Source organism: Suncus etruscus, chromosome 2 (genome assembly GCF_024139225.1).
Source record: "Suncus etruscus isolate mSunEtr1 chromosome 2, mSunEtr1.pri.cur, whole genome shotgun sequence".
Classification (NCBI taxonomy): Eukaryota; Metazoa; Chordata; class Mammalia; order Eulipotyphla; family Soricidae; genus Suncus; species Suncus etruscus.
Genome location: NC_064849.1, coordinates 46,233,241 through 46,251,602, shown reverse-complemented (window position 1 = coordinate 46,251,602; position 18,362 = coordinate 46,233,241). Strand labels below are relative to the sequence as shown.

Below are 18,362 nucleotides of genomic sequence, written 5' to 3'. Positions count from 1 at the left end.
ACATGGTAAAAAGAATTTTTGTTAATATGTAAAAGCAACAAACACTGGCTCTTCTTTCATTCTTCTGATCACATTTCAAATCTCTGGCCATATATGTGGTTCCCCAACTAGTTAACTAAGGTTAACTCCTGAACGAGGAACCAGGAGTAGATTGTAAGCATCTGTGTATGGTTTCAAAACGAAAACAAAAAAAATCTAAAATAAAGAAAAACTAGACTATGACTAAAGAGTATCCTTCCCCAACATAAATATAAAAAAGAATTTATATAATCAATATATTAAGATCTCTTATGTTAGATAAAATATCACAAATATAATCAACACTTAGACACCTGCTCCTTATAATATGCCTTTCTTTTACTTATAAAATAAAGTTAATTACAATTTTTTCACTGCAAACCTTGAATTATAATATATAGCTCTGGTGACCTTTTTATATATAGATGTTGGAGATCATAAAATTTCTCTGTCCTACAAAAGATTTTTTTCATTTCCCTAATGAGATATTCACATAACTATAAAATAATAAAAATTACATATATATGCATATGTAATCAGGTTTATTTAATGAATTCTTCATGAATTATTATAAAAATATTATGCATGTTAACAAAGAGAAGAAAATATTTATCACATAATGAATAGATGAGCAGCATTTTTATCATTATGTAATATTTAGCAACAAGATGAATGCTATTAGATATATCTACCAACATGAATGAACCTCAAGAATTTATCAAGTCAAAGAATTAAAAATAATATGTTCTTTAAATTTTAAATACTATAATATGTGAAATAAAATCTTCATAATTTTATAGTCTTATTTTCTCATTTTCTTCCAAAGAATGTTACATAAACATCCCAAACAAGTTCTTTGTTCTTTTCCTAGTCATTCTTTAGAAAATAGATTTCACAATATTTGTTTGTTTTTGAGCCACACCTGTTGACACTCAGGGGTTACTCCTGGCTATACACTCAAAAATCGCTCTTTACTTGGGGGGACCATATGGGACTCTGGTGGATCGAACCACAGGCTGTTCTAGGCTAGCGCTTGCAAGGCAGACACCTTACCTCTAGTGCCACTGCTCCAGATCCAAATTTCACAATTTTGAATTATCAATATTTATTCAATGGCTTCTGGATTTCAGAAATAAATCCCTTCATTTTCTGCCACTATTTATATTGTATACCTAACAATAAGTTAATTATAAGCTTGTAAAAATTTACATAGGTACCAGTAATACATGAAAAATTAAACTAAATATCATTCTAGTAAATCACCATGTCATTTAAATTATTCCAAAATATTAACAATGCAAAATTAACAGAAAATAGTATAACAAGATAATATAAATATCAGAACTCTGCATGCCATCTTATTTATTTAGCAAGCAAAAAGACAAAGAGTTGAACAGCTTAATATTTCTGAAGGAAAAATAATTTCACACAATGTTGAACTCAGATCAGAGCAATACAGTATAGGTGAGAAAAAGTGAATCAGATAAATTTCTGAGTGTCTCATGAGAGAAGATAAGCACCACAGATTGTCTCCTTTTGAGAGAGAATATTGGGGTGAGAAGGTCATAGTGATCAAGGCCCATAAGGTGATTGACTATTAAATTCAATAGCATCTGCAGTTTTCTTATCGACTTCTCAAATCTCCATTAAGAAAATGTCTCAAGGGAAAGTGATGAATAAACCACAAGGAAACTGACTTGAAATAAAGCCAGTTTCAGGAATAAATGTCCAGTTACCAATAAACCTAAAAATCTAAACAGCTATAAAATACAAGTAGGTTAGATAATTTAAATATTTATAAACATATATAAATATAATTATGTATAAGAAGTGCAACTCAGTCAATTTATTGAAAAAAACTGTGTTAAATGAATATATTGCTTCAGAGAAAACTTGACTCTAACACAATAATTTATAGTTATATTAAAAATATTACAAGTAGCTTATTTTTATATATGTATTTGTGCATGCTGCTAGAAATTTATACATACTCATGGTATGGGCAATTCTTATTTATAATTTTATAAGTTGTGCAACACCTGTAAATTTAATATCATTCTAGCATATACAAAAGAATTCATAATTATATTGGCCTATTCTAGTACACCTACATTGTAAAAGATTCTATCTAAACAAACAAGAAAATAAAACAAATACCATGTAACTTTATTTACATATGGTAATAGAGAAATCACAATATATTGATTTCTAAATTAATAAAATATATAATAAGTAAAATTTCTATGCCATAAGACAAACTTGTGCTAAGCAAAAATAAATGAGAAAGAGTTCATAACTTTAGAGAAAGAGGTCAAGTACATGATGAAGAATACTTAGCTTGAACCTTAGGAGATGGTCTTAATATTGCATTAATATATGTTTATTGTTAATGTTTTAAGTCAGAAGTATATAGTATTAGAATTTAGTAAAACTAATAATGTAGGGGCCTAAGCAATAGCGTAGTGGTAGGGCATTTGCCTTGCAAGCGGCTGACCCACGACAGACCGCAATTCAATTCCTGGCTTTCCATATGGTCCCCCAATCAAGGAGCGATTTCTGAGAGCATAGCCAGGAGTAACCCCTCAGAGTGACCGGGTTTCACCCCAAAACTAAACGAAACAAAACAACACAGAAAACTAATAATATAATAAATATGACAGATCTTGGAAACTTATCCCATGATTCAAGATAGCTTTGAATTATATGCATGATTAGAATAATGGACTATATATATATATATGGCTTCCTCTTAATAACAAGGTAGAAATCTCCTTTTGGAAATTAGAGTAAAATTTACTAGACTTGTTGCAGTCTTCTAAAATTTGCTAAGGACCACAGACTTGGATATTGTGGTGGACCCTACTTCAAAGAGATGCTATAGTGGTTAAAGTGAAGAAAAACTCTTGTTAAAAAAAAAAACATAATAGGAAAGAGTTGTATTTGATACAATATAAATCTAGTCAAATGGACAAAATTTGACTCAGTTAAAGATATAAAGTTATTTTTAGCTTTTTGATTGCTAAAATGTTAATTAACTTTAACTGACACTGATCTTTATTTTTCTACTCCACAAAGAATGAAAGCATATCTATTTATAATGGGGTTGTTTAATAATATCAAATAAATATCTTTAGGTGAACCTTATGGATTCAGGTCTGACATAAAAGGCTTTAATCTATTTTGATTTGACATTAGTGCATGGAGTTGAAAAAAAAATCTGTTAGATTTTTTTCATATAGTTTATTAGTTTTACCAGCACTACTTGTTCAAGAGGCTTTCTTTGTTCCCCTCATATTTTTGCTCCTTTATTAAATATTATCTGATCATATACCTAAGGGTCTGTTTCAGGATATTCAACTCTAGTCCACTGATACAGTCAGTAATAGTGGTCTGTATTTATACTAGAATTATGCTGTTTTAATTACTATTGCTTGAAGTTGGGAAAAATGATGGCTCCCACATTATTTTCCCAAGTATTGCTTTCACTATTAGGGCATTTATTGTTTCATATGGAAGCACATTTTGAAAACAAATAATTATTCTAGAGATAATTATATTTTAACATGTATTTAATGCTTACTTTATATAGCTTTATGGCCTTATGGCATATTGTGTTATGATCAAATTTTAATGTAGATTTGGAAATAATCATTTTTTATTGCTTTTTTATTTATTTATTTATTTATTTTTTGGTTTTTGGGCCACACCCGGTAACGCTCAGGGGTTACTCCTGGCTATGTGCTCAGAAGTTGCTCCTGGCTTGGGGGACCATATGGGACACCGGGGGATCGAACCGCGTTCCGTCCAAGGCTAGCGCAGGCAAGGCAGGCACCTTACCTTTAGCGCCACCGCCCGGCCCCTGCTTTTTTATTTTTGCTGTCATAATTTCCTTTACTAAGAATTGATCTCTAGTTATCCTAAGGTGGCCTTACCCAGCTCTGTTTAGGAATAACAACTAGCACTGCAATCAGGAATACTGGGAGTGAACCTGACACACTACATGTAGGTGAGGAAAGTATAATATCTAATGTACTATTTATTTATTCCCATTGTTATCATTTAGAATAGGCAGTTAATGGCCACAGGTAGCACTACCAGCAAAAACAAACAGAAGGTTACAATGGATTCCAGCTATTTTAAAGAGATAGTGCTAAAGCCTGTAGTGATGGGAGCCATAACAGTCAAACTGTCCTATTGTATTAGCGGATGGAAGAAAGAGGCAGTCATATAATGTTCAACACCAATCTCTTTACCAGTGAAAAAAATCCTATAACTGCCCCAGTTTTTCTCATGAACTCCCCATGCCTGCATTTATGGTAGCTGTTTTATTTTCTCTCCCTTTCCCTCTCAATGGATTTCTCTCTTTTTTATTTTTTTTTCAATTTAGACACTCTTTGAAATAGTGTACTACATTCTTTTTCTGCTCCTGGTTTCTTTTCATATGCAATACAAGTAGTTTACTCTTTTGAGATACTTGTAAAACAAATAAAATATGATGCCATTATATATCAAGATTAAGTATATTTCATATCGGGTTTTTTTCTATAGAGCTGATGCAGATTTTCAAAAAAATGGGATTATTTTTTAAAAAATTTTGTGACAATGTATGATATTTTCCCAACAGTTCAGTCTGTTTACTATACCTAAATTTTCCAAACAATAGTCCAATTTTACCCTCAACATATCTATTGCTTCCAGCATTTTTATTATATGAGGCATATATTTTATTAAAGAGCTATTATTAAAAATTTTGCTAAAAAATAACTTGAACAATACCTTTTTGTGCTCAATTAATAGTTCCAAGACACCTTAAAATTAAAAGGAAAAAAGTGCCTAATCTTTATTTTAATATTTTTCACAGTTACTGATTTTTTGGGGGGCGGGGAACACAAGCAGGGGACTAGCGTGGCCACATTTGTCGATGCTCAGGGATTGGTGCCTCACTAGGCACTCCGAAATTCTTTTTGGGGGGTTTGGGGGCAACATCTGGTGGTGATCAGGGGTTACTCCTGGCTCTTCACACATAAATCGATCCTGGCAGGGTCAGGGAACCATATGAGATGCCTGGAACTGAACCTAGATCCTGCCCAGGTTGGCCTGGGTTGGCCGCGTGCAGAGCAAAAGCCCTGGCAGCTATGCTATCACTCCAGCCTCCTAATCTCTATTTTTTTAGAAGTAAATATCAAAGAATATATTGCTATCAAAGACATTTTTATTAATAAATTCTATAATTGAATCACATTGACATTTTTTGTCCCCCAATTTACAATACAGACCAGGAAAAGGCCTGGGTTGAGGTGTATATGGGGAGCATTTACTGCACCTCCTCTTTCTCTACAGTCAGTTGTAAAGAATACACCTGTGATAAGAATTGATAGGCCTTATCTTATCTTTTCTTTTTTTTGATTTTTTAATATATATCATATTGACATATATATGATATATATATATATAGACATACACAATTACAAAGTGTCCATGATTGAGTTTCAGGCATACAATATTCAACACCAATCCCTTTACAAGAGCACAAATCCTAGCACAACCGTTTCTAGTTTCTTTCATGAATTTTCCCTGCCTATCTTTATTCTAACCATTTCTTTTCCTCTTTATCTCTCTCCATTTTATACACTGGTTTGAAATATTGTTATTGAAGGGGCATCAGGCATAACACTTTACATACTTCCAGTACCCAATTACTATCCAGTGATAACTTTCAACTATTATAGCCACAGCGGACACTTCTCTGCTAACTGCACCACCCTACACACACAATATTTGTGGCAAACTTCCCACCATGGTTTGGTCTTCTTGGTCCCCATTATTTTTGTCTTTGGATATTATTATCATACTATCTTATTTTTTCACCTCACAAAAGAGTGAAAGCAATCTATATCTATCTCTCTTCTTGTAACAATTTGCTCTGGTATAATATCCATATACATCCATGTATAAGCAAATTTCAAGATTCATTTTTCTTAACATATGCTTAATATTCCATTGTGTAGATGTACCATGGTTTCTTTATACACTCATCTGTTCTAGGACACATGCCTTGTTTCCAGGCTCTGGTTATAGTGAACAGTGCTGTAATGAGTAAAGAAAAAAGAGAAGGCGTTTGGCATTGTGTCCTTTGGTACCTAGGGAATATTCCCAGGAATGGTAATTCTCAGTCATACAGGAACTTAATTTCTTGTTTTCTGAGGAATACACATATTGTCTTTCCCCCCAAAAAACTAATATAGTAACCTTTTTCACCAAAACTGAATGAGTCACATCTCTCCTCTTCTGTGGTAACATTGGTTGTTCATTCTTGTTAATATCTACCAATGGCTATTATTGGGGGGATTGGGACACATCCAGCAGCACTCAGGGGTGACTCCTGGCTCTGTGCTCAGATACCACTCCTGGCAGTCCTGGGGAACAAAACGGAATGTCGAGATTCAAACCAGTGTTGGTCCTGGGTCAGCCACTTGCAAGGCAAATGCCTTACCAATGTTCTATCTCTCTAGCCCCTAATGGCTACTGTATCTTAGATATTAAGTCTTTATCAGTTGACTACTGGTTGAATAGTTTCTTTCATTCCATGGGCAGTCTTTGTATCCTGGTCATATTTTCTCTGAGGTGCAGAAAGTTGTGAATTTAATGTCATCCCATTTGTTTAGCGTTGCTTCTAATTGCTTAGTCATTGGTGTTTCATCCTTGAAGATGCCTTTAAGTTCAATGTCATCGAGAATTGATCCTATGTTTTTCTATATATATCTTATGGTTTCAAATTTAATATAAAGGTCTTTAATCGATTTTGACTTGATCTTTGTAACAGTGTTAAAAATAGGTCACTTTATCATATAGCTGAACGATTCTTTAAATACCATTTTAAAGAGGATTTTTGTGTTCTGTCAGTATTTATTATTCCTTAATCAAAAATTTATTGTTCGTATACCTGAGGAATTATCTCAGGATATTTAAGTTCATTCCTTTACTGTGATGGTCATTCTTGATTCTGATAACATGATTTTTAATTACTTCTAGTTAACTATTACAGTTTGAAGTTGAGAAAAGTGATGCATCCAATCTTCTTTATCCAACATCTGTTTTAGATATATGTGAAAGTTTATTGTAACATATGAATTTCAAGACTGTTTACATATTTCTTTAGAAAACATAATTGGTTTCCTAATAGAGGATGTATTAAATCTGTGCAATTATTTGGTAATTATTGATATTTCACTGAAATTAAATGGGTGTTAATGATTTAATCATGAGAAGGGTAAAAGTTTACATTTCCTGAGTCCTGTTTGATTTCTTAAAGTAGTATTTTGTACTACTTTTTACATTTATTTATTTTTACTTTTTTGTATTACTTTTATTTTGTAGTAGTTTGATTTTTATAGTTTTTCAACTCTAACTAAATTGCTCTTCCAAGGTACTTGATTTTAGGAATCACAATTGTGATTGTGATTTAAAAAATATCTTTCTTTTATTATTTGTTTAACAAAGGAATTTTGCATATGAGTTTAGTAAATTGTCATACTAATATTTAAATAGATTGCTTTTGGGAACTTTATTATAAAATCATTAGGATTTTGTAAAAATAATATCAAGTAATCTCAATCAATGAGAGTTTGATTTCTGGCTCTCCTATCTGAATGTCCTAGATAAATTTTTTACTTTTTTATTTAAACACTATGGTTACAAGATTGTTCATACTATTTTTTTTACAGATAAAGTTGTTCATGATTAAAATACAGTCATAAAATGTATAACAACCTTAATCTTTCCTCTCACCAGTGTCAATAGTTTTTCTTTCACCACTCTAATGCCTTTTCTCAATAGACCCACACTCTCCTTACATACCTGCCTCTGGAGCAAGCATTTTATTCTCTCTCTTTTTCTCTCTCTCACTCCGCCATATATTTTCTTTTGTGACATTGTGGTTGTAGTACTGCAAAGGAAGGGGTGTCATGAATGTATTTTCTATTTTGGACCTTCTTTACTATAACTGCTCTCTCCGTGCTTAGTGGTAAGATGTCTAGAATGGAATTGTCCTCCTGATTTTCATTTTAATTGTCTCTGAATATTTTTTAATATCCCAATGATAAGTGAGATTATTCTCTTTTCCACTGAATCATTTAGCACAGTATAATACTATACATATCCATTCATGTATAAGCAAACTTTATTACTTTATTTTTTGTAATGGCTGCATAGCATTCCATTGCATAGATATTCCAGGGTTTCCTTAGCCACTCATCTCTTGCCTGGCATGTAGGTTGCTTTTACATTCTGGCTATTGTAAATAATGCTGAATTGAACATAAAAACACACAGGTCATTTTTATATTGTGCTTTTCTGTTCCTAGGGTATATCTTTAAAAGTGGTATTGCTGGATCATAAGCTCAATTTATGTCTTTTTAAGAAATATTGATATTGTTTTCCAGAAAAGTTGGACTAGACCACTTTCCCACCAGCAGTGAATGAGAGTCCCTTTCTCCCACATCAACATCAGCACTAAAGTTCTGGTTCTTTGAGATCTGTGCCGTTCTCTCTCTTATGAAATGATATCTCCTTGTTGTTTTGATTGCATCTCCCTGATGATTAGTTATGTGTAGCATTTTTTCATGTGCTTTTTGGCACATGTATTTCTTCTTCAAGGAAATGTCTGTTCACATCTTCTCTCCAGTTTTAGATGGGATTAAATGTTTCTTTTCTTGTTAAGTTCTGTATCATATATATTAGATATTATCCCTTTATCAGATGGATATCGGGTGAATAGTTTCTTCCATTCTGTACATAGCCTTTGTATCCTAGTTATATCCTTTGAAGTGCAGAAGCCTCTTAGTTTAATGTAGTCCCATTTGTTTATTTATGCTTCAACAAAATTGGGCACTGATATTTCCTTTTTGAAGATGCCTTTAGTTTCAATGTCACAGTGTTTGGCATGTTTTCCTCTGTATGACCTTTTATATCAGGTCTGATATTAAGGTCTTTCATACATTTTTATTTGATATTTGTGTATGATGTATAAATGGTCTGAGCTTACTTTTCTGCATGTAAATAATCGGTTTTTCCAAAACCCATTGGTGAAAAGGCTGAAGAGGCTTTCCTTGCTTCATCTTGAAACTTTTGCCCCTTTATCAAAAATTAATTGTTTGTATACCTGGAGGTCAGTCTCAGAATACACACGTCTATTCCATTGATCTGAGGGTCAGTTTATAGTGCAATACCATGCTGCTTTAATTACTAGTGCCTTATTGTACAATTTAAAGTTGAAGAAAGTTATGCCTCCCATTTCTTTTCCCAAGTGTAACTATAGCTATTTATGGCAATGGCATTCATGTTCCAAATGAATTTCTGGAGTGTTTAATTCACTTCTTTGAAAAAATGTCATCGTTATTCTTCAAGGGATTGCATTAAATCTGGACAATACTTTGGGAAGTATTGCCATTTTAATGATGTTTACCCCACGGATACACAAATAGGGTATATGTTTCCATTTCTTTGTGCCCTCTTTTATTTCTTAAAGCAGTCTTTTATAGTTTTCTTTGTATAAGTCTTTCATCTCTTTAGTCACATTGACTCAAAGTTATTTAATTTTCTTTTTTGGGGTAGTCTTTTTTTTTTTTTTTGATTTTTCGGGCTACACCCATTTGATGCTCAGGGATTACTTCTGGCTAAGCACTCAGAAATTGCCCTGGCTTGGGGGGACCATATGGTATGCCGGGGGATCGAACTGTGGTCCTTCCTTGGCTGGCGCTTGCAAGGCAGACACCTTACCTCTAGTGCCACCTCACCAGCCCCAAGTTATTTGATTTTCTGAGGTACAACTGTACCTCAAATATACATTAGTTGTATACAAATATACATTATTTGTATATAAAAAGCCATGAATTTTTAAATGTTAGTTTTGTAGCTTGTCTCTTTATATACAAATCCATATTTACTAGACACAGTTTTGGTAGAATTTTTAGGATTTTCAAAATATAGTATCAAGTTATCTGCAAACAGTGAGAGCCTAACTGCTTCCTTTCCTATCTTGAGAACTTGATATACTTTCTTTGCCTAATTTCTCTGGCAAATACTTCAAGTACTATTTTAAATGTTTTTTTTAATTATGAATGGATACTTGATCATGTCAAAATTTTTTTCTGCATTGATTTATTTGATAAGATTTTTTTTCTTTTATCGGCATGTATATTTTTTCTTTTTTATATTTTTTCTTTATTTAAACATCTTGATTACAAATATGATTGTGATTAGGTTTCAGTCATGTAAAGAACACCCCCCTTCACCAGTGCAACATTCCCACCACCTATGTCCCAAATCCCTCCATCCCACCCCACCTCCACCTGTACTCCAGACAGACTTTCCAGTTTCCTCATTCACTCACGTGATGATAGTAGTTCTCTGTGTAGTTATTTCTATAACTGCACTCACCACTCTTTGTGGTGAGCTTCATGAAGTGAGCTGGAAGGTCCAGCCCTCCTCTCATTGTCTCTGAGGATTGTTGCAAAAATGACTTTCATTTTTCTTAAAGCCCATAGATGAATGAGACTTCTGCATCTCTCTCCCTCTGACTTATTTTACTCAGCATGACAGATTCCATGTACATCCATGTACAGGAAAATTTCATGACTTCATCTTTCCTGATGACTGCATAATATCCCATTATGTTGTCTGACTTGTGTATGAATGCTTTCAAAGCTGTAAATTTTTTCTTACCACTGCTTTTGCTGTTTCATACAAATTCTGGTAGTTCTATCTTTATTTTCATTTATTTTTAGGAATTTGTTTTTGATTTGCTCTTTGACATCCATTCTGACTCACTGATTTTTAGTAGTGGTATTTTTTAATTTCCAGGTGTTAAAGTTATTTCTCCATTTCTGTTTGTAATTATCTTTTTTATATAGTTCATCATAGTCTGAGAAGATAGTTGATACATTTTATGTTCTCTTGACTTTATGGAGGTATGTTCTGTGATTCAGAATGTGACCTTAGTTGGTGAATGTTTCATGTGCAATGAAGAAATGCATATTTTACTTTTAAAAAATAAAATACTTATATATCTACTAATCATCTCTTCCATTTTTTCCTTCAAAACCAGTATTTCTTTTTGATTTTTAGCATATATCAAAAAATTTCAGTGTCATGTTGAAGTCTCAAACTGCAGCTGTGTATAGAAATATCTATGATACAACTCGTATTTTATCAATAGATATCTCTCTTCAAGTTTATTAACATTTGTTTTAATGTTTTGTTGGCCCTTTCAGTCAGTGCACATATAATTAGGAGTATTATTTTTTCCCAATGTGAATATATATGTCTTCAAGAATAAGAGATGGGCCTTTTCTGACTCATAATGTTTTTGAGCTTGATGTTCATATCATCTGATATTAGTATGGCTACCCCAGCTTTTTTAAGCAAATTATTTGCTTGATAGATTGTCTTTCTTACAGGTAGTGTTTCTTATAGAAAGTAGAATGTTGGTTTCTATTTTCTTATTCATTTCACCAGTCTTTATCTCTTTCTTACTTTTTTTTTTCTTGGCCGCAATGCATGTGGCAATTTCGTACTGTATTACCATGTTACATTTGTATTCCCAAGTGTTTTTATTCTATGTCACTGTAAGTCTTTCCCTCTGCCAGCTATGTCTTAGGGAAGTTTATATGGGTAAAGATTATCTTGCAGTAGCCTGGTTGGGAGGCCATGCCCCAGTTAGTGATCTCTGAGTGGGTGGGACAAATATTATTATTTATCATAAAGTTCAACTGTAGCATGTGCACACAGGCCTATAGCTTTAGGACTCATATCACTAAGTGTGACCTGGAAATGAAAATAGTTTCTATACAATAGTCCTTTGTAAAATTTAGTTTCAATAATAAATAAAGATTATTTGGTTTAGCTTTTATGTCTATATTCTAAATTTAAAATTATCTATAGTCTGTCTTCACTAAAATAGTTTTGAGATTTAAATCTACAAGACATATCAAGGACTATATCTGAATCTCAATTCCTGCTATTTCTTTTTTTGTGTGCTTATATATGTGGTATGCCAACCGCTATGATTTTCTTTTAAAGCAAATAAAGAAATGTCTTGGTGTAGTTAATTTATAGAGATTCAATACTGCTATAAGTCTTTACCAGTCTAAAGACATTTAAATTCTTCCAGATTCAGAATAGAGATTACAATTAGTAGCACATTTGGGGTAATAGCATCCATAATTCCATAGTCACAGTCATACTGCCAGAATGTGGGTGGCTTGATTGGAGTCATTCATTGCTTGGCTCCATCTACACCCTGCAGAGCAATTTAGCTCTTTAAATAACCATCCCCTACTGCTAAAAACAAGGATGCACCATGCAAAGTAAATCAATACATAAATCATTCGTTTTATATCAACAAATCCTTGATTTACCTCATCACAAGAAATTTCTAATAAATTTAAATTGAGATCTTCTAAGGAGAGATTGAACTACCTTAATATGAGAATATTCCCAAAGCAAATTTTATAACTGACATATGTAGTAGCATCATAAGGAGAAGTGCTAATTGCAATTTTTAAAGCTGTATTTTGATCCATTTTAGGAGAAAAAAACTTCAATCAGAATTTAATTTATAAGGATTTCTCAAAGAACTCAGTCAGTGAATAATTTATTTCCCTAGCCTACTCATGGAAGCATCAAACCATTATTGTAATTTGTAAGGTACTGGAATTTACCCATATTTTTTGCATTCATGCCAGAATTCAAATGCATAGATTTAAGAACTCAGATGTTAATTCATTATCCACTCAGAACTGGAGACCTTAGTTAAATTTTTAAATCTTTGCTTCATCTGTCTTTCATATTACTTATCATAAAATCAACTAAAACCATTATTTCATATGTAAAATAGTGTGACAGCATTTGTCAATGATTTATATTAAAATAACCTTGGAAGTTATTGCCTTAAATATACCATAGATACAATATTATTTTTAAATATATTAGTCATTATTTAGTACATGGATTTTAAAGATGAATTTTATTAAAATAACTTAAATATTAATTTCTTCAAAGAGATTTTTATATAGCATTACTTTTTTACTAAGTCTAGAATATTAAAGTCAATGAGCAAATAAAATATTGCTTATAATAAGTCTGTGTTTTACAAAGTTGGCAGTCATCCCACAAATAATTGAGATGAATGAGGGGTTAGTTGTAACCTTGGGTGCAATTGGAAGACACTTTCTATTTTTGTTTTACTTAAAAAGGGTTTATATCCAAGAAAAGACTCAATGATTCTTTTTCTGAATAAGGGAAATAGCCCAAATAATTCTGTGAGTCTTGACCTCTGTACTAAATGATAGTAGATGAAATATGAGGCTTTTTAGAAAATTACAGAAGTATGCTAAGTTTGAAACTTAATTGCACATAAATGTTATACAAGTAATCATAAGAATGAGGAAGCAGTATATAGCTTAATTTAGCAATTTTTTTTCCAAAATTTAACTGGATGTCTCATCCCACTATGGTATGGATGAAGAATGTAAGAAATGTCATAATTATACCAAAAAAAGTATCTCATCTTAAAGAGCAATCCTTTAAAAATATTTTTCTAGGACCAAATATCTTATATCAATAAAACATAAACAGTAATTCAGAAATAGTAATATTCACAATATTTAACATAGTGCAGTTCCCATACAATATTAGTAAAATTCCTTGGAAAATTTGCTAAAGTAAATAATTTCTCTAAATCTTTTGCACATACCTAAAACCAAGATTTTATTAAAAAATATACTACTTGTGGAGATAAAGGTAGTACAGGGATTGAGACTCATGCCCAGCATGCTGTCAACCCCACTTAAAAACCTGGCACAAGATGTTGCTCAAGGCCAATTCAGGTGTGGCCTTTGAGACCCATGATCATGTCTACATGGCTCAGATTATCCTTGGCACAGACACAACCGAGTCCTAGAAGCACCACATACTCAGATCCTCCAACTGAAATACAATCCTGTATTGTACAGAATACAGAAGCATCTTTATCATATATTACAAGCCCTATCCTTAAAAAATGCGCCAACTAAATCATAATATAATTTAGTACCACTTGTTTTCCAAACTTGAACTATTATCATTTAGAGTTATAAAAATTGCTATGGAGCTCAGTATTATCTGTTTCCTAGGATTGACCCACATAAGAATCTTAAACAATGTCACACATAACAAGTGTTATTTTTTTAATTTCTATAATTGTTATAATTTTAATAATGACAATAAATTTGGTTTCTAGTTTATAAAATATAATACAGAATATTTCAACATTGTAAAAATCATAAAACTCTTTTTAGGTGCAACAATAACACAGTGATTAATGTATTTTCCTTGCACACTGTTGACTCTATTTGTATCTCCAGAACTGCAGAAATTCTACAAAATACAGTGAGGAATGAATCCTCAACACGGAGGTAGGAATAATCCCTGAGCACAGTTGGTTTTGGATCCCAAACAGAAATAAACAAACAAAAAAATCAAATCAAACAATAATTATTGTTTTACTCTTCTATGTTTACATCACCCAAAAGCAGAGTTGAATTAAAGTATTTTATAGTGATCCACTGTGTTAATTTAAATTTACAAATATAATTTGTATTATAAAAGTTAAGCACAATTGAATTTAATTGTATACCTCTGAAAGTATCCTTATTGATTATCTATTAGAGTTTTAATCAAATCAAATGTCTTCTAGTTATAATGCTGTCTTCTAACTATATTCTATTTTTATGATGAATGCCTTTTTTATAGAATAATAAAATGGTTTACGTATTTTGATAACAAATTATTTACAAAATAGCAACACATTTTCCTCTGAGAATTTTTTATAATATATTTATTTAAGCACCGCCCTGTAGAAACCCCAAAATATTTATACCCAGCAACTCCCTGTAGAAACCCAAAAATGTGTCCCAGGCCACAGAGAGGTTCAGAATCTGAAGCACAAGCATTGCAGACAACTAGTGTAGCTCGGAGTGTCTCTCAATCAACTAAAAGCACCTCAAACAGTGAAAAGGCCTTGCCACCAGAACCTGGAAATAATCCTGAAAAGAAATAAGCCATCAAAACAAAACAAACAAACAAACAAACAAACAAAAAATGAAGAGGCAGTGGGCTCTGGATGACTTTGAAATTGGCCGCCAGCCAATGTTTCTCCAATGTTTCTCCAATGTTTGCTGGCCTGAGAGAAGCAGAGTAAGTTCATCCTTGGCCTGAAGGTATTGTTAAAGCTCAGCAGGAGAAGGCAAGTGTGGAGTATCAGCTGCTGAAGAAAAGGAGATACAGTACTATTTGCGGCACCGCAACCTCATGAGACTCTATCATTATTTCCATGACGCTACCGATTCTTGGATATGCATCTCCAGGAGTTTTCTGCAAAGAGCTCCAGAAACCGTCCAAGTTGGAGGAGCAGAGAACTGTAACTTAATCATGGAGCTATCAAATGCCCTTTCTGCCCTTTCCTACTGTCCTTACTCGAAGCAAAACTTTCACAGGGACATCGAACCAGAGAACCTGCTGCTGGGGTCTGATTTTAGCTGGTCTGCACTCCCCATCCTCCAGGAGAACCAGCCGCTGTGGCACCCGGGACTACCTGCCCCTGGAGATGATGGAAGAGCGGATGCGTGATAAGAATTTGGACCTCTGGAGCTTCCGTGTCCTTTCCTCATTGGAAAGCCACCTTTTGAGGAGAGTAATCACATAGCAGTAAAGGTACCTGAGAATATCCCAGGTGGAAGTCACCTTCCCAGACTTCATCCCTGAGGGGGTGTGAGACCTCAATTACAAGACTGCTGAAGCATCTCTCAGCCAAAGGCTCGCTAAGGGAAGTGCTTGAACATCCCGGGATTATGGCCAATTCGGACAAGCCACCCAGTAGCCATAGAAGCAAAAACTTGTCTACCAATGACTTTTCTCTTTTTTTTTTTTGGCCTTTATTTTTATAATATCTTTATTTAAACACATGATTATAAACATGTTTCATTTATAGAAAAGAACGCCACCCTTTACCATTGCAACCTTCCCACCATTAATACCAGATTTGCAGCGAGCTGTTTGCTTTGGGGTCGCTTCTGAAGGCCACATCCCAAAGTGTTCTGGACCTTCTCAGTCAGAATCGAAAACACATAGGACCCTGCTAGACAGTGTTTAACTCACAGCTTTCTCAAGGTGAAGGCCATGTAGCAAACCAAGCAAATAGGGGCTGTGCGATGACCTTCCACCTTTCCAAGTTTGTGTGTTTGTAACTTATTGGTGGCTAAGTCCGAAGCTGTCAGAAAGAATCTGATTCATCCTCTTTGTCGTCATGTTTAAATAAAGTGTTTTGTATAGGCCAAAAGAGAGCTATATATAATATTTTAATATCATAACAATTATATTATACTATATATTATAATATATAAAATATATGTGTATATTTTATATATGTATATACATACATATGTATATACATATGTATGTAATTATATATGTTATATAGCTATAAAAATAGCTATATGCTAGCTAGTTAAATCATCTGTGATGAAAATAATCACAGTTGCCATTGCCAAAAGGACATTGAAATTCGAGATATTTTGACAATACCCATGTTGATGCAAACATGTGTTCAGAAAATACTTGATTGAAAAGAAGTGCTCTATGAAATAATGTGAGATGTTGCTTAAAGTTGACAAAATATAGCTATTCAATATCTTCAATAATAACTTGTGTTACTGATTTGAGGTATATGAACCAATATTTAAAATATTTGGTGAGAGAATAAGTAAAAGTGCTGACTATAAAATATCTTCCACAATGCATCTATTTGGTGTGAATTAATAATTTATCATTTTAATGCAAATGTTGTCAATTTAACTGTCCATTGCTCACTCCTGAAGAATTCTGAGTGATAAATTATCTATCTCGTCTGCAATGCTGAACTTGCAAATTATAATCAAACTTTAAATCTTTTCTTATACTTGAATCAATATAAATTCAATCTGTCTAAAACATATTTAACACATATTGACTACTCAAATATATAATGACTATTCAAACTATTTTGCATAATGATTGAAAATAACATACATATTCTCTCCTTTATTTGTGCATATGACAATGACATTTGGGATAATAATAACTATTAGGTAGAGTACTGATTGAAAACAGTTTAGTATTAGACAGTGCACAGATGCTAATTTATTTCAGACACAAAGCCATTAAACTTGATTTTAATACTGATGTTTTATTTTATATAATATGTAAATAGAATGCCCGGAGTATTTTCCGAAGAGTCTTAAATTAATGTAAACTTGTATTTGGTTGTACATATTTTACCATTTCCTTTGTTAAAAAATAAGTTTTTGGTGCTTGTGCTTATTGCTGGAGCCCTCACGGGATATTTGACACTTCTTTTTGTACTGGTGGAATGTTTCACCTTTTTTCTCTCCTTCATTTCTCAAACCGATGTTGAAAACCTCTGGAAGAATTCCACTTATTTTCGGCGTATTAGACTTTTACCCCAGTTTATTACTTTTCTCTCCTTTAAACAAAACCACGTAACTTGAACTAGCTAGTCCTGCCCCCCCAATTAGAGGGGGAAACAAGGGAGACACCAGGACCAAAGAGGTGCAAGACTACTATGCAGTAGGCTAGATACAGAGGAGACCACACATCCTAGCTACCCTGGGGGTGAGGGAAGAGGATATGGGTGGTAGGACAAAAACGGAGGTGTAGGGAGGACAATTTGGTGATGGGAATTCCCCCTGATTTTATGTAAATATGTACCTAAAATATCATTGTCAACAATATGTAAGCCACTATGATAAAAAATAAATAAATAAAAAAAATTGTTTTCTAAAAAAAAAAAAAAAAAAAGTTACTAATCCCTGGTGGTGGGAATGGCCCTGATTCATTGTCACTATGTACTTTCAATATTACTGTGTAATATTTGTTACTCACTTTTTGTTCAAAATAAAAGTTATTATTAAAAAACTTACTATTGATATGGCACTTTACTGATAACTGACTTATCAGTAAATATTCAGTTAAAAAACTGGGTAAGGAAATTGCCGTGTACATGGTCTTGCTTCAGTCCCTGCACTACATATAAACCCGGAGTTTTTTGAAGAATAATTCCTGAGTGCAGAGACAGTGCAAGACTTGAGTAACTTTCGGTGTGGCTCCAAAACCAAAAATAAATTTAAAGAATGACATGTACATCTTACCAAAAAGCATAAACTTTTACTAAAAGAAAAAAAAACCACATTGGTTTTCTCTTTATCCCTTCTCCCTCCTCTTATGTTTCCTTTTTCTTTTCTCCCTCAATT

At 32.9% G+C, this 18,362-nt stretch overlaps 1 non-coding gene and 1 pseudogene across 1 annotated transcript; one reads left to right on the top strand and one right to left on the bottom strand.

The window, feature by feature from the left end:
• Window positions 1-5,267: 5,267 nt before the first annotated feature.
• LOC126002720 (small nucleolar RNA SNORA51) lies at window positions 5,268-5,399 on the bottom strand. The gene has a single exon (XR_007493386.1). It is a non-coding gene; the product is annotated as a small nucleolar RNA SNORA51 (small nucleolar RNA).
• A 6,171-nt stretch (window positions 5,400-11,570) lies between these two features.
• Window positions 11,571-16,207, top strand: LOC126001688 (aurora kinase A-like; annotated as a pseudogene).
• Window positions 16,208-18,362: the final 2,155 nt, after the last annotated feature.